The sequence below is a fragment of the Microtus pennsylvanicus genome, chromosome 22 (genome assembly GCF_037038515.1).
Source record: "Microtus pennsylvanicus isolate mMicPen1 chromosome 22, mMicPen1.hap1, whole genome shotgun sequence".
NCBI classification, from domain to species: domain Eukaryota; kingdom Metazoa; phylum Chordata; class Mammalia; order Rodentia; family Cricetidae; genus Microtus; species Microtus pennsylvanicus.
In genome coordinates this window covers 20,973,378-20,998,181 of record NC_134600.1, presented here as the reverse complement: position 1 = coordinate 20,998,181, position 24,804 = coordinate 20,973,378, and the positions used below count along the sequence as shown (strand labels likewise).

The 24,804-nt window shown below is 39.1% G+C and overlaps 1 protein-coding gene across 1 annotated transcript in view; it reads right to left on the bottom strand.

Moving 5' to 3' along the window:
• Nucleotides 1–24,723, bottom strand: part of LOC142839753 (uncharacterized) — a 47,301-nt gene extending 22,578 nt beyond the window's left edge. Inside the window, 2 exon segments of the mRNA XM_075956037.1 lie at nucleotides 19,728–19,788; nucleotides 19,983–24,723. The gene's annotated coding sequence lies outside the window, so the exon portion shown is untranslated.
• Nucleotides 24,724–24,804: the final 81 nt, after the last annotated feature.

The following is a 24,804-nucleotide window of genomic DNA, read 5'->3' as shown; positions in this document are numbered from 1 at the left end:
TGTGACAGGAAGTCACTTGGGGAAAACTCCCTGCCTCTCAAGATCTCTCAAGGTCATTATCAGCTAGTTCCTAAAATCACAAGGGGGAAGCTCCCTGTTTCTCAAGATTATTCTCTAGATTACAATCTAACTTTATCTTCAGCTAGTTTTGGAAACACAATCACTGAACTGGCTAATCCTAGATTTTTTTATTCTTCTCTTCCTGCTTGGAGTTTTGGCTATTTTCTTCCTGTTGGGGAGGTCTGGATTTATCCAGGTCTTTCAGTTCTTTCTCCCTGTATGAGATCCTAAATGAAAGCCTCAATTGATCACATCAGTTCTTAACACAACCCTATTTTACTTTTCAAATATTTGTCACCTGATGCCATATTGCCCATCTGGCAAAACTATGATTTTCTCAAAAAAAAAAAAAAAAAAAAAACCCAGGAACTTTAAGGCACCCCAGGCCTTCAAGTTGTTTGTGACCCTGTAATGCCTCCTTGAGCAGCTTGTTAGAGGCCTCTTTTGATATGCAGAAGGGCCTAGCAACTGGTTTTAAATCAGTGATGGCTTCTTTGTAATGGTTTGGAGGCAAAAATCTTCACAACACTGGTGAACAATGCATACCCAAGCATCCTACCAGTACTGATTAGCATATACTTAAATTTTGGGTGTTTTAGACACACCTGTCCCTCAGCTAAATTCTACTTTGTGAGACTTACCTATTTCCTAAGCATTGATAAATACTCTATATATCACCAATTCTACTCTTCCACATTAGAGCATAGCAGTGGAGTGCTACCCCAAACACGAGAAGCCTCTGATAACCTCCACAAATTTAGGATTAATAATGACTATATGTGAAGGTTAAATGAAAAGTACTGAATGTCAGGAAGAAACTGGAGAAACTAGGCCTCTCTGAGTTTGTTAACCTGTTTCCATGAATGTATCAAGTCTGCAGAAATTGACTAGAAAGATGTTTGTACACACAGCTCCCTGCTCCCAATTCTCTAAACAAACCAAGCCCACAAAGCAGAGTTATTCAGAGGCCTGCCTGCACGTCTACAAATTAGCAAGGACCGCATGGGGCTTCACCAAACAGAGGTTCTCAGGCAGATCCCCACCCACATCCAGGGAGAATGCACCACAATGTCTCCCACACCTCACCCTCTGCTCCTCCCGATCTGGAGCCTGCATTCCCTCGCTCACCATATTCTTGTTTCCCAGCTGGCCAAGGCTCTCAGTTCAAAATCTCCGCAGAGCAGCAAACGCACCACAGCACCGGAAACTGCAAGCGCCAGCTGCTGTGGAAAGCCTAAGGTGGAGGTGGGTCACAGGAAGAGCCCTGCACCACTTCTGACTGACAGGTAAATTGGAGGGTCTGGTTGGTTACTGAGGCCTGAATGGCAAGAGCACCTCCCAAAGGGCTATCGTGTCCTTAAAGGGACAGCACAAGGGTTTCTGACCATTCTTTTCTGCCCCGCCCCTAAAAGATCTTTTCTAGATCTGCCAAGATAGGCATTTCAATAGCACTTGTGCCTGTCTCCAGTAGCAGACACTGTCACAGTCTTGCAATCCCTAGGAACTTTGCCTTTTTCCTCCAGAACACAATATGATTAGCTAGCTTGTGTACTATGTTAGGTGGGCGCAGTGATTTCCTGTCCTACATTTAGAAGGCAGCCCAGAATATTAACAACAAAAGAGAGTTTAAAGATCAGAAAAAGAAATGTTTGTTGTGTGATTTCATGCCAAGGTCAGATGAACTGAACGTACATTTTACCAGGTTGTCACAGGGATTCCAGATCCAGACAATCGTGAGAAAAAAAGCAGGAATCATATCTCAAAAAAGATCTTTCTTTCACTAGAAGGCTGGGTGATGGCTGCATGGTTTTTGAGCTTTATTCCTGAAATTCAGAACAAATTCTAGAAAAAAATAATAAAGAGAATAGTGTTTGTGGAAATTTGAATACATAGAGAATAATGGAGCCAGGAAGACTGTCTTTATGAACACTGCTGTTAGCCAGCACATTCCTCCATGGACTGGGGAATAAAAACATGCAGCTGCAGTATTCAAGATTCTCTACGTGAGCAGGACTCGGAGAATGAATCTCACCATTTTAGTAGAAAGTGGGCTTATTAGAAAATCTCACAAGTGGTAGTCCAGATAGTCTTCAAAATAGCTGTCTACCAATGGAAATTGGAAGAATCCAGAAGATTGCTTCACAGCCTTTGGTCTAAGATCAAGTGAAGAACCCAGAAGTTGTTCAGTCCATGAGGCTCAATGACTCAGCTGGTTTTCAGTATACACCAAAATTCCAAAGAAGTTGGCTCTAATGCTGATAATGGAATGAACTGGATTGCCAGAGCTTGATATCAGATCAAAGAGAGAGCTTCATTCTTTAATATCTTTTCTATATGTCAGCTGCTACCAGAAGGTAAGATCTAGATTAAAAGTGGATCATAGTCTTTGTTTTGTTTTGTTTGCTTGCTTTTTCTGTTTCTGTTTTGTTTTCCTTGGTCTTTTTAAGACAAATGTGTCTGTGTAGCCCTTAAACTCATTCTGTAGGTCAGACTGGTCTCAAGCTCAGAAAATTCCACTGCCTCAGCCTCCTGAGTGTTAGTGTTAAAGGTGTGCACTGCCATCAAGTAGCTAAAAGTGGAGCATGCTGGGAGGTGATGGTGCATGCATTTAATCCCAGCAGTTGGGTAAAAAGGCAGGCAGATCTCTTTGAGTTCAAGCCAACTAACTCTACAAGTGTTAGTTCCAAAACAGGCTCCAAAGCTATAGTGAAACCCTGTCTCAAAACAAACAAACAAAAAAAAAAAAAACAAAAAAAGCATCCCCACCATCCCCACATATTTCTCTCTCTTGCATAGCTATTGAATTATAAGCTTTATATTAGATTAATCAGGTGTTTCAGGGAGGCAAATTAAAATAGCATTATAGACTTAAGCATACGAAGAAAAAGAACACATGTCTTCATCATTGAACAAATATTCCACATCATAAATGCTTGTAACACATCTAAAAATTAGAAGAAGAAGAATCACAGCTCAAAATCACAGAAAATATATTCAACAAAATTATAGAAGGAAACTTTCCCAACCTGAAGAAGGATATTCCTATGAAGGTACAAGAAGCATACAGAACACCAAATACACTGGATCCAAAAAAAAATCCCCTCGTCATATTAATGAAAACAAAAAACACACAGAATAAAGAAAGAATATTAAGAGCTGCAAAGGAAAAAGGTCAAGTAACATATAAAGGGAAACCTATCAGAATTGCACCTGACTTCTCAATGGAAACCATGAAAGACAGAAGGTCTTGGGTAGATGTCCTGCAAACACTAAGAGATTATGGATGCAAGCCCAGACTACTATAGCCAGGAAAGCTTGCATTCACCATCAATGGAGAAAACAAGGTATCCCAGGACAAAAAACAGATTTAAACAATACGTAGCCACAAACCCAGCCTTACAAAAAATACTAGAAGGAAGAGCACAAACTAAGGAAGCCAACAACACCCATAATAACACAAGCATCTGACAACCCTCCACCAGCACAACTCAAAGAAGGGAAACACACAAACACTACCACCAGAAAAAAATAATGAGAGTTAACAACCACTGGTCATTAATATCACTTAATACCAAGTGATGATAATAAATACCAATTTACCCATAAAAAGGTACAGGTTGAGAGAATGGATATGAAAGCAGGTTCCAACATTCTGCTGTTTACAAGAAGCACACCTCAAACTCAAAGAGAGACACTACCTCAGAGTAAAGGTTCGGGAAAAGGTTTTTCAATAAAATGGACCAAAGAAACAAGTGGGTGTGGCTATAGTAATATCTAACAAAATTGAGTTCAAACTAAAATCAATTTGAAGAGATGGAGATGGATACTTTATACTCCTAACAGGAACAATTTATCAGGAGGACATCTCAATCCTGAATATGTACGCCCCTAATATAAAAGCACCCACATATGTAAAGAAAACATTATTGGAACTCAAAGCATACATCAAACCCCACACTCTAATACTGGGAGATTTCAAGACTCCTTTCTTACCAATGGACAGGTCAAGCAGACAGAAACTTAACAGAGAAATAAGAGAAGTAACAGATGTAATGAACCAAATGGACTTAACAGACATCTATAGAACATTCCACCCAGAGAAGAAAACACCTTCTTTTCAGCATCTCATGGAACCTTCTCAAAAATTGATCACATAATTGGTAACAGAGCAAACATCCATAGATACAAAAAAATTGTAGTAACCACCTGTGTACTATCAGATCATAATTATTTCTTTTGAGACAGGTTCTTGCTATGTAAACTAGCCTGATCTGAAAGGAAAATCCTCCTGTCTCCATATTCAGTGTATTGGGATTATAGGTGGGGAACAATGTGCCCAGATGAAATCTGTCTCATTTGTCAAGCTCTGATATATTATAAAGCCCTCAGCCTTGAGCTGGTGAGATCGCTGAGAGGATAATATCACACTGTCAAAAGGATGATTTGCCTGCATGCATGCCTACAGGAGAGAAGAGGGCACCAGATCACATTTTACGTGATTGTAAGCTACCATGTGGTTGCTGGGAAATGAACTCACAACCTCTGGAAGAGCAGCCAGTGTTCTTAACCACTGAACCATCTTTCCAGCCCTAATAATGCACTTCTAAAATTAAACAAAACTTTTCTATATTGACTTTGAAAAAAGAGTGGACCCTTCCCAGAAAGAGGGGATGTTATTAATAAGAGATAGGTTGATGGTGCCCATATACATATGTTGGCTGCTGAGATCTGAACCTGACACATAGAAACAGTCAATGGCCTGTTTCTCAAGTCTCTGAGCTGACATAACTGTGTCAAGCAAAAACAACCATATCTGCATAGGATAGTTACATAATTGCTAATTCAATGATTTTTAGCTCAAGATAACCTCTCCAATCTGTACAACCACACAATCTGGTCTGTGTTCATTCACTTGACATTAATTAAAACATGCAGGAAATTACAAAATCATTCCCCCTACCATAATCAGGCAATTTTTCATAATGGTGGCTCCAACAACTGATTGCCAATGCTGTTTCACCTAAAGAGTACACAATAATCTATTCCTCCTATTCTGGTTTGAAGACAGAAAGAATGTTCCATATGAAAATCCTTTTTCTGTGACTGCATTGAATAGTCAACTACATGACTCAAATATATAATGTTAAAACTGTGAGGTGCTCTAATCATTTCAGAATTTTGAAGGTGAAATATAGAGGACACTGAAAACCAACAGAGAGGGATGAAGGCCATTTGAGTCTACCTAGGAGAAGTTATCTCAGAAACAACTTTTCTAACAGGAGGGAAATGCAACTGTTCTAGAATTAATACGCCTTTCCATTGAGAAATCACTTCACACATTTAGGAGATTAATACAGAAATATCTCCTTAATGGTGGTATGCATTAATCCCTGACTAATGCTCATAGAGGAGACATCTCAGACAGATTTTGCATTCAATATATGCTATTATGCTTAAGTGTCCTTTAGGCTCATGATCCAGATTATATATTGAACAATTGAAATAGAAACAGGCAAATTGCCAGTCTGGACATTTAGGCAGATGGCAGAGTTACACAGCAAAGATATTCCCAGAATGTTTTCTTAAGTACACCAGTGATCTGAAAACAGCATGTCATTCTTCACTGACAGGGTTTTAATGGGAAGATCACAGTGGATGAGAAATAAAGGACAAGTAAAAGTTAAAAGGATAGGGTGGGGAGGTATTGTAGAAGATACATCCCACCTCTAGTAAGCTTCTTAAGAAAAATAGTATCTTGCTGGGTGTTGGTGGCTCCCACATTTAATATCAAGACTCAGGGTGAAGAACCATGTGGTTGTCAGTGAGTTTAAGGCCAGCCTGTTATAGAGAGTGAGTTACATGATAGTCAGGACTATCCTAGAGAAAACTTATCTCAAAAAAATGAAACAGATGAAGAAGAAGAAGATGAAGAAGAAGAGGAGGAGGAGGAGGAGGAGGAGGAGAAGAAGAAGAAGAAGAAGAAGAAGAAGAAGAAGAAGAAGAAGAAGAAGAAGAAGAAGAAGAAGAAAGAAAGAAAGAAAGAAAGAAAGAAAGAAAATATTACCATTTTGCATACTACTTCCAAGAAAAAAAATGGAAGAATTGTATGAATTAGATGAAGTCAGTAGAAACTATCACACAATGAGACAAGTTTAGGAGGAGTCTAGTCCAACAACTCTACACAAGTGGTACACAGGGTATTCTGAAATATTTACTAAGTGCATAGTTGCCTTGAGCTGATAACCATAGCTCCATATAGGGGGAAGAACTGTTTTCTCAAGATCTGAAGCAAATCCTCCACAAAGGCCTTGACACAAGGTCATTACCAGCTCTCCAAAGTATATTCCTAGTTTTACTGAAGGAGCTCAGTTTTATTATCAATACATCAGGTCCTTCCTGAAACTCACAAGGCTTAGGTCCCAAATTATACTAGGTCTCCCAAGATTATACCTCTTCCCTTCCTGAGGTTCTAAATAAAATTTTTGATTGTTCAGGCCAGTCCTTCACACAACAGTGTTTTACATTTCAAACACATGTCACCTGCTGTCATATTCTCCATCTGGCAGAACTATGTTTTTCTCTAAAAGGAAACTGGAATTTCACGGCTAATCGGCCTTAAGATTTGTTGTGACCCTGTAATGCCTCATTGAGCAGCTTGTTAGAGGTCTGTTCTTTGATATGGGGATGGGCAAAGTGACTGGTTTTAAATCAGTGATGGCTTCTTTATAATGGTTTGGAGACACTGGACAATCCTGGTAAACAATGTGTACCCAAGCATTCTTATCTCTAACAGCCCTGATTAACATATTCTTATCTTTTGAGTGTTCAGATGCAGTCGATTCTGAGCTCCATTCTACTTTATGACATTTAACTCTTTCCTAAGCATTGGTGAATCCTTTATATCTCTAATCCTACAGTTCTACATTATTGTTAATTTGGGAGTGTCATCCTAGCCCCTGACATTAATCCCAGATCCATGGCCTGGGAGTTGCATTGGTCTGGACTCCAAATCCCAGCCTGCCAGGTCCTGACCCCTCCCACAGGGTATTTAAGTGGGTTTCCAGGAAGGAACAAGTGATCCTGGCTTTCCATGTGCTCCCCCATTTTCTGTCTCCTCTGCCATGCCCTCAGCCACCCGAGAGCATTGCACTTAATAAACCATGGACATTTTAATTTGATGTCATCTGTTTTAATTGGACTTTGTGTGCCAGCAAAGTGGTTTGTCTTAGAATTTTTTCCTAACATGGAGGTACCACCAAGGAGGTTCAGTTTTTCCTGTGGACTCAGGTCCCAGGACAATGCTGGAAAATGCCCTTCCTGTGCACGTACTCCACCAAGCACGTTGCCTTTACTTGGTGAGTTCCCCTTTTGAAACTGCATGAAGGTAGGGATTTGCGATGACTCATTTCCTTTTCAGGCTTTTGCTGAAGACTCAGACACGCCAAAAGCCTGGCACACACATGCGGCAGAGGCAGGCCTCTTGCAGAGATGCGATTTGGGTAGGAGATATCCCTGGCCATTTTCTCATGTACCCCTGTTTCCTGACTCAACGCCAGTCCAGTGGATGCACTGCAATGGCTTTGAGTCACAGGCTTGCATTTAAAGTGGGTTTCTTGTGATTCCTAGACAATTTCAAAAATGCTTTTAAGCAGGCATTTATAATTTTTTTTAATTGAGACTATCCAACTTAAAGCAATTATGCCCTCGAATCCAAGTTTTTCTAAGTGCACCCTCATTCTTACCCTCCCCTTCTGCTTTTCTTTCTCTGTTTATTTGCTACCATGCAACCAAGCAGTTGGCCCCACCCCCATTTCCACATTTCTATGTCTGCTCATTCACAGAAGATTCTCTTGTCCTATGTTCGGATGCTCAGGCTCTGTGTTTGGCCTTGTCTGTAAACAGTTCTCTCATCCTGTCTCCACTTCCATCTCTCTCTGTGTGCTTATTCAAGGACAGATCTCTTGTTCTGCCCTATCTTCAATTTAGCCCCCTCCCACTTGGCTGCCTCCTCGCAGTTGGGACCTGGTTCTCCAGTGCTTTTCTGTCCTGCCCCAACTTCCATTCCCCCCCTCCTGTTTGTTCACAGACAGCACTCTCATGCCACCCCATAAGCCCAGCAGAGGGGCTCTGGCATGACTCTGATGAGCCCTGTCCCTGAGCCGCAGCATAGGCCAGGCACTCAGCCTTGTCAGCCTCAGCTGTGACATGAATAACAAGGACTCAAAACATAAGCTTTATGTACATGTGCGCTTCCAAATTATAACAGCTCTAAACATTTAGCTTATATGCCCAGTTAAAATACCTGGTAAAAAAAATACCTGGTAATGGTACCTGGCTCTCAAGTGTCTTTAGAGATATGAGATCAAGGCATTTGAACAACAAGAGCTTCTCACACATAGACATGCCAGATTTTGTAGCACCCTATGACTTCTTCAAGAAGACAGAAGACCTGCTGTCTCCAGACTTGCTCAGGGTGTGGCAACATCACCCACACAGAAGCAAAAAAGAGTCCTTTTACCACCCCAGTTTCCTGGATGCTTCACCCAGGGAATCAATCCCCTCATCTTGGCAAGACAGTTACAGTAAATCTTCCCCCTCAGAGGAAAATCTTTGGGCCTCTCACAAGCACTGCTTCTAAGACTGATGTTCTCCAAGGACAAGGAGAGGATTTAAGATTGCCTGCTAGCAAAAAGCTGTCTCATTTTTGCTCATTAATTCCTCCAAGGTCTGTCTAAAGGCATTTGACAACTCAAGGTACTCTTCTTTAACAGGCTTCAGAGTCCAGGTTTAACAGGTTTCAATCAACAGAGGTTCATAGTTCCCAATTTCCTTTAATTTCCTTCTAATCTGAAGCACTAGCCTGTTGCTATTACACCAAAATATAAAATCTGTTCCAGTTCTCTTAAAGGTTCCTGGAAAGGTTCTTTTGCTACAACAGGATCATGTCTGGTAAAATCCATGGTTTTTAATATCTTAATTGTTTTACTGTTACACTATCCCCAGCCAGTTTTCAGCACAATTTGTAGGTCATTCCTGCTGCTTAACCAGAGACCAACCTACAAGGCACTCTGAGGACAATGCCAAAAGCACCTGTACCAACTGCTCAGACTTTACTATTGGTACCAGCTCTCTTAGATCGAGGACACCTACAATTCTTCTGGATTAAGAACACCTGCCAACTAAAATCTGGTTTCACCTGCTATTGTGTCAAATCCCATGGACAGCTCCGTTTTATGGGGCTAGTAATAACAATAATTTTTTGTCCTAGACACCTGCCTTCTTACCTACGTCAAGAAGTAGGTACCTGTAATTTCCGGGATGATAGTGAACAGAATGACTTTCTACACCCACCAACTTTAAACTCTGCCCCTCCCATGTCATTCCATGCCCACAGGAAAAAGCCAGACATGAGTTTACACCCTTTTCCAAAGAGAGCCTAAAATCTCAGTCATAATTATCATCTCAACTTTTGGTAACCCCTATATCCAAAGAGTCTGGAATGTTAAGTTTGGAGCATCAAGCTAGCCCATGGCATCCATTCCAGACCCCAGCCTGGGAGTTTCATTGGATTGGACTCCAAATCCCAGCATTCCAGGTCCTGACCCTTCCTCCAGGGAGTGTCAAGAACACTCCCATAGAGTATTTAAGTGGGCTTCTAGAAGAGGAACCCTCAGTCCCAGGTTTGCATGTGCTCCCAGGTTTTCTGTCTCCCCTGCCAAGTTCTCGGCCACTCAAGAGTGCTGTGCTTAATAAAACATGGTTATTTTAATTAGTTTAATTATAGTTACAATAGTTACTCAACTTACATTTGAAAAATTAAAGTATATCATTGATCCTACCTTTGTGAGTCTAAATTTTTATGTCTAATTTATACACACCAGAACTAAGGAAAACTTTAACTATACAGGTTTCAACTCAATCAAAGAACCCAGGACATAGCATTAGCCTGGAAGGTCTGTGGCAGCAAAAGCAGAATATTCAACTTTCTGTTGCAAAATATGTGATTAATTAAATGTCAATAATCAGTTTTCCTTAACATGAGGAGTTATTTTATTCAACTACATAATTAAGCCAAGTTCCATATTTCAGATATTCATTTATTACTATCACTTTGGATAATTCACCCATGATCTTCTGTGTAGCAAGGATTTTTTTTTAAAATATTTATTTATTTATTTATTATGTATACAATAGTCTGTCTGTGTGTATGCCTGCAGTCCGGAAGAGGGCACCAGACCTCTTTACAGACGGTTGTGAGCCACCATGTGGTTGCTGGGAATTGAACTCAGGACCTTTGGAAGAGCAGGCAATGCTCTTAACCACTGAGCCATCTCTCCAGCCCCCTGTAGCAAGGATTTTTTAACTGGTTTTTTATTCAACTATATATTTTTCCACTACTCTCCTTTCCTCTCCAATCCCCTTCTGCCTTGATCCACATGCTCCATATTTATTCAAGTATTGTTTTTCCCCATGTCCTATGTAAGATAGATCCATGTATGTCTCTCATAGGCTCCTTTTTGTTGTCTGGGTTCTCTGGCATTGAGAATTGTAAGATGTTTGTCCTTTGTTTTATATCTAAAAGCCACTTAGGAGTGAGAACATATTTTATTTATCTTTCTGGGTCTGAGTTAACTCACTCTTTTATCAAGTTTTCTAGATCCAGCAATTTGCCCATAAATTTCAAGATGTCATTATTTTTATCCACTGTGTAGTACTCCGTTATGCAAATGTACCATGGTTTCTTTATCAGTTCTTCAGTGGAGGGATTGTTTTCAGGTTCTGGCTGTGAAAAATAATGTTGCTGTGTGTTGAGCACTTGTTTTGTAGTATGGTTGAGCATCCATTGGGTACATGTCCCAAAGTGGCACTGCAGTGTTTTGAGATAGGTTGTTACCTTATTTTCCTTCTTCTTTTGTTATTTTTTGGTTTTTTAACACAGGGTTTCTTTGTAGCTTTGGAGCATGTCCTGGAACTAGCTGTTGTAAACCAGGCTGACTTCAAAATCACAGAGATCTGCCTGTCTCTGCCTCCCAAGTCAGAGATTAAAGGCATGCACCGTCACCAGGTGGGTTGCTTTCTAATTTTTTTTAGAAATCACCATACTAATATCCAAAGTGGCTGTACAAATTTGTACTCCCATCAGCAATGGAGGAGTGTTCCCTTAATCCCACATCTTCTCCATCTTAACTTGTCATCAGTGTTTTTGATCTTGGCTATTGTTACAGTTGTTAAGATGGAATCTCGTTGTTTTGATTTTCATTTCTCTAATGGCTAAGGATGTTGGAAATTTCCCTAAGTGTTTCTCAGGCAATTTAGAATCATGTGTTGAGAGTTCTCTGTTTAGGTCTGTACTCCATTTTTTATTGGGTTATTTGTTCTTTTGATGACCTTTTTTTTTTTTTAGCTCTTTGTATGTTTTGGAGATCAGTCCTCTGTCCAGTGGGGGGTAGGTGAAGATCTTTTCCCATTCTATAGGCTGCCTTTTTTGTATTATTTATTGTGTCCTTTGGTTCACAGACATTTCTCAGCATCAGAAGGTCCCATTTATTAATTATTACTCTCTGTGTTTGTGCTGCTGGGGTTATATTTAGAAAATGGTCTCCTGTGCAAATGAGCTCAAATATACTTCCCACATTCTCTTTTTTGTGATTCACTGTGGTTGGTTTTATGCTGTGAGTTTTTTGCTTTTCTATATGAACTTGAGTATTTTTCTTTTAAGGTCTGTGAAAATTTTTGCTGAGATTTACATCGGAATGGTATTGAACCAGTTGATTGCTTTGGAAAGATTATCATTTTTACTATATTAATTTCTACCTACCCAAGGACATGAGAGATCTTCCCATTCTCTGGTCTCTCCTTAAATTTCTTTCTTCCAAAGTGGAAATTTCTTGACATACAGGCTTTCCACTTCTTGTGAGTTATTCCACAATATTTTTTTATTTGTGGTTATTGTTAAGGGTGATGTTTCCATGATATATTAATTGTGGCCTTCTTTCTATTTCAAAAAATATTCTTTGTAACCACCTTCTAACTACCTTCCTGAAGATGACTCACAATCTTCTGATAACCATAATTATACCCCCAACTTCTAAGGGAATGTTTAAACAGAACATACAAGTGAACACATGAGATACTCTTCATGCCTGTCATATTTCAATTCATGGTATCACTCAGACTTAAAACATTGTTAAAATGTTTAGGTTTTCATCATTTTATACCATTTTTCAGTATTATTTTATGATTGTTATTCTGCAAATTTGGAGTATTTTCTCCCATTCCTTTTCTGATTCTAAAAACATGAGTCTTATTTTATAAAGGTTACAATTTGATTACCATTTTCTAAAGAATCATGACTTTTTTGCATTTCTCATTCATTTTCTGTATTATATCATTCTTTTCTGTGCCAATCTTTTTCCTTCCTGTTGTAGAAACATCCATGGCAGGTCCAGACAGAAGCAGAGGTGTTATACTTGCTTCCTCCATACTTTTCCACATTAAGAAATTCAAAGTAGGGCTGGAGAGATAGCTCAGAGGCTAAGAGCACTGACTGCCCTTCCAGAGGTCCTGAGTTCAATTCCCAGTAACGACATGGTGGCTCGCAGCCAGCTGTAATGAGATCTGGTGCCCTCTTCTGGCCAGCAAGCATACAGACAGACAGAATACTCTTTATATAATACATTAAAAAAGAAATTCAAAGTACCTCATGAGTTCCATGTCACTAGACTTTGTGATCACCCCTGCATCCGATCCAATTCTCTTTCCTAATATTACCATATGTGCGTTCCTAAGTGCATCTTCATGTCTTTTCAGCAGTCTCTGATTCCTCCTGTACCTCTCAGTGCTCACAACATTACCTGTGCTTTAGACTAGGCTTCCCACGGTCTGATGAGTTTGGGGACATCCAAGCAGATAAACAAAAATTTTTAGGATGACCAGCTCATAATCCTCAGTTCTCACAGCTCTATTCCTAGAGAGTCAACTGGAAGGCCACATAACTTTCCCTGGGTGCTGACCTTGGATGATTTCTCTTGTTATGGCAATTTTTGTTGAGCTCCAGGGACCACTTCCAAGAAGCTCAATTAGACTGTGGTAATTAAACATTGCTTTTGGTGATCTTCATAATCATACAGATGCCCTGCTAAGAAGCAAGCTCTCTGAGAGTCATCAGTGTTTCTCAATAGGAATAGGGAGCCTCGTGTGATTTGAATTCCAGGGAATTTGCTGACCTTACCAAAATTAAATAAAAGCTTGTTGCTCAGTATAGGTTGTAGAACAGGGTTCAGCATCCATGATAGAAGGCACTAGTGAGGGTGTTAGATTTCCTCTACCTTCTAGTTTCTCAGAAGCTCAATCAGTGTTACTTTGGAGAGGACTATCTACCTTCTGCACAGTTGCACCTTTATAGGATACAAAACTATCTGTGATTTTTTTGTAGCTGTGATCCTTGAACACTGTGTAGTCTATTATGCCGATATGTTCAAAAGTGCTGACATTTCAATATGTTGTCCAGGAAAATGTCTATGCCTGATATACAGGCATCAAACCATATCTTCAGCAAGGCAGTCACTGTGATTCACAACAGCACAAATCACCTGGACTTCTCATGTCCACCTCATCTTGGTCCTGGATTTTCAGTTTTCTGACTTCCCTGACAGTGTTGGACTCATGTAGATTGCTCCAAATCAGAACGCAGCTTGAAGCATTAAAAGTGAGATGTGGTTCTGCCCAATAATATGTCATTTAGTTTTTCACCACTGTGATATAACTTATTGGCATCTGGAAATAGTAAATCTCAACAGAGAAATATCTCTATCAGATCTGACCTATAAGGAATGTTTTGTGATTAATGATTTAAGTGGGATCACCCAGACCACTGTGCATTATGACACCCCTGGGCAGGCTAAGCAAGAAATGAGGAACAAAGCACCAGTCAACATTCCTCTTCTTTAGTTCCTGCTGTGACTTCCTCATTGACAGGTTGCAATGGGAAATGTAAGCCACATAAGTCCTTTCCTCCTCAAGCTGCTAAGAACATTGTGATTGATGTCACAATAGAAAACAAACTGGCACAATTAAAGGTGCAATCAAAGTCACATTTCAAGTAATTTGGCAATCATACCAGAAATGCAGAAAGAAGAAAAATGAGTAACTTCAATGTGTAAATAGAGTCATACATTGTTTACTAAGTGTATTAACTTCAATAAATTTTGGAGTAGAGAAAGTATATAGTACTGTAAGTATCTCAGCTGAAACAAGCTGCCTCTTCACAAGCTGCAATTGGGCAACATTTGAAGGTTCTCCTTACCTATTCACTCTTCCAGTTACCTAGTTTTCATTCAATTTTGCAGACTCTTCTTACTTTCTTTTTTTTTAATTCCTCTCTTTCATTTTTTTTTTGGTGTGTTGGTATGAAAAATTTTCAAATACAGAAAAAAAACTATGAGATAAATCTACAATAAATAGCTGTAGTGGTTAGATTTCAGTCACTGTGACAAAGATACCCATTAGAAAAACTCAAGGACAGAAAGAAATCAGAGGTTCAGTAGGTCCAGTCAAAGATTATGCTAATGCAGAAACACAACTCCACCGTGGAGGGTTATTTTGAACTTCATAGAAACTCTGTGCAGGGGTGACTTGAGGTGGCACTCTTATTGACATACTTGGCAGGCCAAGTAAGGAGGAAGCATACCTCCTCTCTCACTAGAATGCCATGACAATAGTCAGTCCTTGAGTACACAGAAATGCACTGTAGTTCGCACACTATGATTAGGTTGTGGTTTCTCTCCTGAGGAAGTGTGTTTATATATTATATTACAGCTAAAGTTATTTCCATAACAACAGTCTTCTTGTATAGATTAACTAGGGCACAAAACTCTTGAAATAGTTTGTAACAAAGTTGGTAGTTTCTGTAACTATTTCAAGTATTACAAGGACCTAGCTTGGATTGTGATTTGAGTATTATTAAAGAGCACTGGCTTTGCATAAAGTATGGAGTTGCATCTTCTACTCTGCATCCCTTGTGTTCTGATTTCTGTGGCAATACCCAGAGTCATCCATAACTGAGGTAGTTGGAGAAGGGACCCTGAAAGAATACCAGGAGTGTATGATAATAAGAAAATTACAGGGTAATGGGACAAGGTAACTTTACTCTGTTTCTGTCTATGCCTAAGCATTTGCTGGAAACTAATGGCACCCAGGTATCTATATCAGATATAGAGATGTGTCTTGAAACTATCAAGGAATATAATCCTTGGTTTCCCTTGGAGGAGAATTTAATGGATATGGAAAATTGGGATTGGGTTTGGAAAATGTTGAGAGGAGGCTGCTAAGTCAAGGACCACAGTGACATTGTAGTCAGATACTGACTGACCATCTGTGCTGTGTTTTCTTCTGCTTTTGTATTTAAGGAAGTTCTGAAAGATCCTGGGCTGTTTGGCTGCTTCAGCGTGACTGGACACACCTCCCGAGTCTATCCTGTCTTCTGTTACTTCTGACTTTTCTTTGGCTTCAAGGATTCCCTAATCAGGAGCCCTAGCTGACCTTGTAGGAGCAGCTCCTACAGGTGACATCCAGCTGGGCAGCTTTCTGGGGAGGGGCATCTTCATAGGGACACCGCAAATTCCTAGAGCGTTCAGAGGTGTATTAAGGATATCCCGGGATGGGCTGGCGAGATGGCTCAGTGGTTAAGAGCACTGACTGCTCTTCCAGAGGACCCGGGTTCAATTCCCAGCACCCACATGCCAGCTCATTACTGTCAGAAGATCCAGTTCCAGGGGATCTGACACGTTCACACCAATGCACATAAAATAAAGTTAAATAAGCAATAAAAATATTTCTTAAAAAAAAGGATATCCCAGGAGTATCAATAGTTGCTGCACGGTGTAAATATAAAAAAGAGGTTAGCTGTGCAACATGAAAAACAAGTAAGAAGTAACCCGAGAATAAATGTGAAATAAATAATTGTAAAAAAAGTAAGCTTTCTATATTTTTTTAAAAAGGTAATATAGGACAGGCAAATAGCAAACAGGTGTTTGTACATTACTTATAGGTATTTTAAAAGTCAGGGGAACTAAGGAAGGACAACAATCATTGCTTCAGTTTTTGAAATGTATAAAAGATGTGTGCTCCTAGTTTCCTACAGAATGAAGTATAAATCTAGAGCTTTAGAAAGGTGTGCATGTGAATGAATGAGTGCACGTTTTCTTGGTCTGTTTTGACTGTTACTACATTGCTGTTTTGTGTGATTGTTTTTCTAGAAATGTTAAGTGGCACCAGTACCTGTTTGTCCTTACTGTACATTTTTGTCTATTCACCTTTTTTATCTTGAAAGTGATGACACAGGAAACATCTGCCTTTAGACTCCTGTGAATATTTATTGGATCAGTTCCAGAACTTTTGGTCCCAAAGGAAAAGCTTCTCTAGGAGAGGTATGACATGACCACATTTCTTTGTTGTTCTCTGGCCCAGAGCCTGCCAGCAGCTCCTACAGTGGGAAGGGGTGCATGTGCATGCTCATGTGGACAGAGATCCTACAGAGACATGCTCATGCAAATGGGGCTGCAGTAAAGAATTGTCTGCTTGCAGTTAAAGAGCTGCAGGGATGTGAAACAAAAAATCTTTGATTGTGGCCAGAGAAGTTAAAAGTGATGCATCACATCTGGGATGAGCTCAATTCTCATAAGCGTTTCCAAGCTGAGCCGGGTGGTGGTGGCGCACGCTTTTAATCCCAGCACTTGGGAGGCAGAGACAGGCGGATCTCTGGGAGTTCGAGACCAGCTTGGTCTACAAAAGCTAGTTCCAGGACAGGCTCCAAAACCACAGAGAAACCCTGTCTCAAAAAAAAAAAACAACAACAACAACAAAAAAAGAGTTTCCAAGCTGAAGTAACAATTGTATGTCAGCACAACTCGAGGAGTTTTTGAAGCATTCCAGTGAAAGAATGTCCTCACACAAACTCCTACATGAGCATGGGCATGCTCCACTGCCCTCTTATTTGAGAGGGAAGAAATCAGGAGTATAAATACCCCTGCCAGTGTTGAATGGGACAGGTGCATACCGAATTGGCATATGACTCATATAGGGCATCTTAGGACCAGGGGGCATCAAAGGAAATTTTGAAGGAGGGAATTTGTTAGATTTTAATCCCTGATCATGAGCAAGATCAGAGATGGGCTGGATTTCATACTGAAGGATTGGTTACTTTTGTGCTCACTTGGAGAAGGGTGGAGTGCGGGGCTTTATTATTTGGTTTTGTTTTGAGAGTGTTTCTTTCACTGGCACTTTTTAATATTCGGGCTCTTTTCAGGGAGATGTTGTTTCTTTAACTAGTTCTAGATTCAGAGAAAAAGTGCTTTCCTTTGGCTCTGCTTTCAGGTCTGAGGTGTGTTTCTTTGAGCCCTTTCTCCTACTCCTTCAGCTCCATAAATGGTTTTGCCCATTAGTTTGCTGGTTCAAACAAAATAAAAAGAGATGTCATAGTGCTTGAACAGATTTTTACAATATTCATTTTTTTTCTACAAAATAACTGATGTTGTTTAACTGATTGTGTGTGTGTTGGCTTAAGATCTTTAAAAAATAAAGTATAATAAGCCTGTAGTTTCTGCCACAGGTTCAAATGATTAGGGTAATATGCATAAGCTTTATCAGATTGATTACACACAAAAGTCTTACTTTTGTATGAAGTACAAAACATTAAAACACTAAATTCACTTATAGAGTTTCACTATAGTATGATTTGTCTCATGGTTTGAAGAACACATATTAAATTTACAGAGCTTTTCTGAAAGATGGTTTATTTTATGTATTTGCAGATGATTGTGACACAGATTCCATTGACAGTTATCTCTCCAGTCTGTTCTCTTTTATGCATTTGAATGTGAATAAGTTGTGAAAAGTCTTCCTTCCACTGATATCCATTCATAAAGTTTCCCTACACTGCACAATAAAAGTTTGTTCTTTTATTATCTTGAAGACTACTGTGGTCACCAAAGGTCTAACCACACTGACTGCATTCATAGGGGTTCTCTTTACTCTGTGATCTTTGGTACATTTGAAGATGACTGTGTTTTGCGAAGGCTTACCAAAATGATTATGATCATAGGGTTTCTTTCTAGAATGTGTTTTTTTATGCAATTGAAGAAGACTGCAACTTGCAATGGCCTTACCACACTGATTACATTCAACGTGTTTCTGTACAGTATGTGTTCTATGCAATTGAAGATGACTGTGCCATGCAAAGGGCTTACAACACTGATAACATTCATAGTGATTCCTTCTCTCTGTTATGTTTTCTTTTATAAAATTGAAGACTGTTTTGATATATGCAAAGGCCTTTTCACATTGATTACATACATAAGGATTCTCTCCAGTATGTGTTCTTTTATGCACTTGAAGATGACTGTACTGATCAAAGGCCTTACCACACTGATTACATTCATAAAGTTTCTCTCCAGTATGTGTTATTTTATGCCTTTGGAGATGACTGTACTGGGCAAAGGCCTTAGCACATTGGTTACATTCATAGGGTTTCTCTCCAGTATGTGTTCTTTTATGATTTTGAAGAGTACTTTGAGCTGCAAAGGCCTTACCATACTGATTACATTCAAAGGGTTTCTCTCCAGTATGTGTTTTTTTGTGACTTTGATGAGCTTCATAAAGAACAAAGTCTTTATCACCTTGACTATATTCATAGGTTTTATTTCCAGTGTGTTTTCTTTTAAGCACTTGAATATGACTGTGATAAGCAAAGGCTTTCCCACACTGCTTAATTTTAAATCATTTTTCTCCAGTATGTGTTTTTTCAATCCTTAGAAGGTCAGTGTCATAAGACAAGGCTTTAACACAGTGAGTATACACTGAAAGTTTCTTGTCACCATTTTGATTTCTTTCTATCCTGCAAGGATAATTGGCTAATTTAAAAGCTTTACACCACATTCAATACACTGTTGAACTTTATATCTATATGACTTAATTCATAACCTGTTCCAATTCTAAAAAGGAATTAGTTATTAAGATTTCATAACTCTGATTAAAATCATGTTCACTTTTTAATAAGGGTCAGTCTTCATCTAGGACATTAAGCATGATGATAAATTTCTTTGTTTCATGGTTTACCTTCTCACATTTACAACAATAATTTTGTATGATATTATTCACATTTTTGTAGACAACTGAATCCTCTGAAGGCTTTTCCAACTATACAGCATTCATAAATTTTACTATACTGTAAATCATATACATTTGCTATGTAAACTAGGACATTCAGAAGTATTTGTATAGACTTAGAATTCATGGGACATTTTTATAATGTTTATATATTAATAATGATGGTAGCAAACCAACAGTATTTTATACTTGAATAAAATTCAACAAGTATACTCTACATGGTAACTAATGCTTATCTTCTTTTTGTTCTTAAGAAGAGGTATGTAAAATCTTTCCATATCCCTATGCTCATAAGCTTATATCAAGGGTAGTGTCTGATACACTTAGGAAAGGAAAAATAATTCACATACATGAAATTAAGGTATATGTATTTGTGAGGATTTAATAGCCATCTATGCACTTAAAGCTGTGCTTATTTGCATTGCTGCTTTTATTTAAAAGTTCTAGGAAAAAGGGCAATCTCATTAGAGGCACATTGTTAACAACTAGCACATGAAAATTACCTTGCATGTCTTCTAGAACATTGCCAATGTTCTTCAGTGTTATGGTCTTCCCAAATGTATCCTAAAAAACAGGACCAGAATATATGTTATATCATTGAACAATGTGCAAGATTTGGCTTATTTTCTTAAGTGCACCTAAGAACTAAGACTGCTGTATTGACCTCATTTTTCTTTCTAATTCAAATTGCAGAACAACATCCTTAACCAAGGAAAAGTTGTTTCCATATTTGAAACATGAAGGAAATTCATTTTTACCTATAGAAATGAGGTTCCTGTAGGTTTCCAGCATTACATCTTTATAGAGATTCTTCTGGGAAGGATTCAGCAAATCCCATTCTTCCCGGGTGAAGTGGTTATGCATATCATCATAGGTCACCACCTTCTAAAATACACAACATGTGTAAAATGGAAAGCACCACAGTGACAAAGATGGAAATGCATACTTCCTTCAGAGTATAGATATATGATTCTGGTGTTCCTTACTCTTATGCCATGACCCAGTCACATTAGAGGGAAATTGAAAAGCAGAGTAAACTCTGTAATATCTCTACCCTTTGTATGGGATACCACTTCTTAAGAGCAATGTCTATTGAGAGAAAGAGACAACAAAAAAGATCAAAACTATATAGTATGCATGAAAAAATTATATGAAGAAATACCTACCACACACAAAAATAATTAATATGGACACACTGAGGGTATTGCTATATTGTGCCTTTAACTATAATACTCAGAAAACAGAGGTGGGTATATTTGTCTCTGAGTTGAATGCCAGTCAAGTCTATGCAATCGATCATGTCCAGAACAGGTGGAAGTACACATTAAGACACTCTCTCCATTGCAAAATTCAGTGAAACGAACAAATGGGATATAAAAAACAGAAAGGCTTTTATTGAAGTTCTTCTATATAATTTTCCATTCACTCCAGTTCTGTATTCATTTTCCAGATATCTGAAGTGTCATAATTTAAACTATGAGTCTAATAACATTTTGTAGAAAGGAACTTCATGTATAAACCAGTTAAAATAGACAGATGAAAGCACTAGAAATATAAATGTTGGTCATGAATAATCAAAACATAGCTGGACAGAGGGCAGAGTAATTCAGAGTTTTTGCTGCTCTTGAATGGAGGTGGGCACATTTTCCAGTACTTACATGAAGATCACAACTTTCCATTGTTCCATGATCAGGAATTCTGAGATCGTTAGATAACCTTGATGACCAGGTACCCATGTAATGAATATCCATGTATACATATAAAAGAGTCATAATGATTTAAAAAATTCAAATCAAGTGTAACAAGCCAGAAGAAGTTCATGCCCCTGAAATTAACTAGCGCAGAATGCTCAGGCAGTATTTATGTCATAAATACATGGTATCTTGGGAAACAAAGTGATACCCTCTTTCAAATCTCTGAGCAGAAACAACTCTTTCAAGCAAGATCATTCATATCTTCATAATATTGTTTCCTAATTGCAAATTCAATGTTCATTGGCTCATGATAACCTTCCCAAAGTATTCACCACTCACCATCTCCTCTGTATTCATTAACAGGGGATTAATTAAAATAAAACATACTTGGAAATTACAAACTCACTTCCCCTAGCACAGTCCAGTCCTTTTTCATAATGGTGGCACCAACACCTGATTGCCTATGCTGTGTCCTCTGCAGTGTACACAATAATCTATTCCTCCTATTCTGGTCTGAAGACAGAAGGAATGCTCCATACGCAAATCCTTTACTTGTGGCTCCATTGGATAGTCAACTACATGACTCAAATGCATAATTTTAAAACTATGAGGTGGTAACATCTGTTTATTTAAGAATTTTAAAACTATAATATGGAGGACAGCAAGGTAATTGCCCTGGACAGCAACAGACCAAGGCCACCTAAGTCAATATAACAGAAGATGTCTCAGTAACAATTTTTCTAACAAGATGGAAATGAAGCTGTTCTAGAACTGATATGCCTTTCCATTGAGAAACCACTTCACTCACTTAGGGAATTAATAAAGAAAAATCTGTTTAATGATGGCATGCATCCATCACTGGCTAATAGTCAAAGAGGAGCCAGCTAAGATAGATTTTGAGCTCCACATATGTATTATCCTTACATGTCCTTTAGGTTCAGGCTTGGGGTTACAACTTGAACAATTGAAATAAAAACAGACAACTTGCCAGGCTAGACATTTAGGCAGACAGGAGAGTTACACGTCAAAGTTATTCTCAGAATAATTTCTTAAGTACAAGGGTGATCTGAAACAGCAGGGAATTCTTCAGTGACAGGGTTCTGAGGTGAAGGTCACAGGGGATGAGAAAGACAGGACAAGTAAAATGTAAAAAGGATAGAAGCTATGGTGAGGAGGTCTTGGAGAAGATATGGCCTATGCTTTGTAAGCTTCTTAAGAAGGGTAGCATCTTGCCAGGCAATGGTGGCACAGGCCTTTAATCCCAAGACTCAGGAGGCAGAACCAAGTAATCTCTGTGAGTTTGAAGCAAGCATGGTCTACAGCATGAGTTCTAGAATAGTCAGGACAGTCTAGGATAGTCAGGTCAGTCCTACAGAAAACTCTGTCCCAAAAAACAAAAACAACATAAAAAAGAGAAAAGAAGAAAAGCACCTTATATCTTGTATACTTCCTAGGAGTAAATGGAAAGAAATGGAAGAATTTTATGAACTCAGTAGAAACTATTATACAATGGGAAAAATTTAGGAGGAGGCTAGTCAAACAATTTTACACATGGGGAACACAGGGTATCTCAAGAACTTTCCTATATGCTGAGTTGGTTTGGAACTGAAAATCATAGCTCCATATGCTGGGAAGAGTTGGTTTCTTGGACCTGAAGACACTTCCCCACAAAGGACTTATCCCCAGACCATTGCCAGCTCTTCCAAACATATTCCTGGTTTTAGATAAGGAGCTCTGTTTTATTATCAGTACATCGGGCCCTTAGGGAATGCTCCCAAGAATGTTATTTCACCCTGCCTGAGGTCCTAAATGAAAGCCTTCATTGACCAGGTCAGGCCTTAACAAAACAGTATTTTGCTTTTCAAATATTTGTCACCTGATGTCATTTTGCCCATCTGGCAGAACTATGATTTTCTTACAAAGAAAAGGGAACTTTAAGGCACACTAGGCCTTAAGGTTGGTTGTGACCCTGTAAAGCCTTCTTGAGCAGCTTGTTAGTAGCCTGTTTTTTTGATGTAGCAAAGGGCCAAGTGACTGGTTTTAATGGCTTCCTTGTCATGGTTTGGAGCCAAATATCTGAACATTCCGGTTGAAATATGTGTACACGTGCATTCTAACCTCTAACAGCCCTGGTTAACATATACTTAGGTTTGGAATGTTTTAGATGCAGTAGAATTTTAGTTAAATTCTACTTTGTTAGCCTATGTATTAAGCATTGGCAGTGGAGTGCTACAAACACATGAGAAGCCGTGGATGACCTCCACAAATTTAAAATTAATGATGACTATATGCGAAGGTTAAATGAAAACTACTGAATGTCAGGAAGATACTGGAGAAACTAGGCTTCTCCAAGTTGGCCAACTGGTTTCCATAAATGTATCATGCCTGCAGAAATTGACTAGAAAGACATTTGTACACACAGCTCCCTGCTCCCAACTCTCCAAACAAATTAAGCCCACAGAGCAGAGTTATTCAGAGGCCTCCCCACAGGTCCATGAATTAGCAAGGACCGCGTGGGACTTCACAACACAGGAAAACTGGTGGCAGGTTCTCACCCAGATCTGGGGAAAATGCACCTCACCTCACCCTCTGCTCCTCCCCATCTGGAGACAGCATTCCCTCGCTCACCATGTTGTGGTTCTCCAGCCCACCAAAGCTCTCAGTTCATCATCTCCCTGCAGCAGCAACTGCACCACGGCACATAAACCACTGGTGCCAGCTCCTCTGAAAGCCTGACAGGGAGGCAGGTCACAGGAAGAGCACTGCACCACTTCTGACTGGCAGGTCAACTGGAGGGCCTGATTGGCTAGTGAGGCCTGAGTGGGATGAACCTTCCTAAAGGGGTATAGCTTGCTTAAAGAGACAGCACAATGGTTTCTGGCCATTCCTTTCTGCTCCCAACAAAAGTCTTTTCTAGATCTGCAAAAATAGGCATTTCAATAACACTTGCCTGAGCCTCCAATAGGAGACACTGCCACAATCCTGCACTCCATAGGAATCTTGCCTTTTTCCTCCAGGACAAGCTAGCTAGCTTGTACAGTGAACTGTGCTAGGTGGGTGTAGTGATTTCCTGTCCTACAGGTAGAAGGCAGCACAGAATATGAACAACTAAAGAGAATTTTTAGATCACAAAAGGAAATGTTTGTTGTGTGATTTCATGCTGAGGTCAGATGAACTAAAAGTACATTTTACCTCGTTGTCACAGCTATTTCAGACAACCATGAGAAAAAAGCAGGAACCAGATCTTAAACAAGATCTTTCCCCAATCAGACGTCTGGGCGATGGCTCCATGGCTTTACAAGTTTTATTCCTGAAATTCAGAGAGAATTCCAGGCAAATGAAAAATGTTAAAGAGAGTAGTGTTCATGAAAATTTGAATACATAGAGAATAATGGATTCAGGAAGAATGTCTTTATGAGCACCGCTGTTAGCCAGCTGTAAGCCATCTTTCTCTATGGACTGGCGAATAAAATATACAGCTGTGTTACTACATGAACAAGACAGGTAGAATGAACTCACCATTTTAGTAGAAATTGGGCTTATGACAAAGTCTTACAAGCTGTGATACAGGTCATCTTAAAAATAGATGTCTACCAATGGAATTTGGAATAATCCAGTAGATTTCTGCACAGCCTTTTGTCTATGATCAAGTGAAGAATTCAGTAGTTGTTCAATCCATGAGGTTCAATGTTTCACCTGGTTTTCTATATACATCAAAATTCCAAACAAGTCGACTCTAATGCTAATAATGGAATGAACTCGGTAGCCAGAACTTGATACCAGAGCAAAAAGAGAGCTTCTTTCTTCAATATCCTTTCTATTATGTCAGCTGCAATCATCTAGAAGGTGAGATCTAGGTTAAAGGTGGATTATAGTATTTATTTGT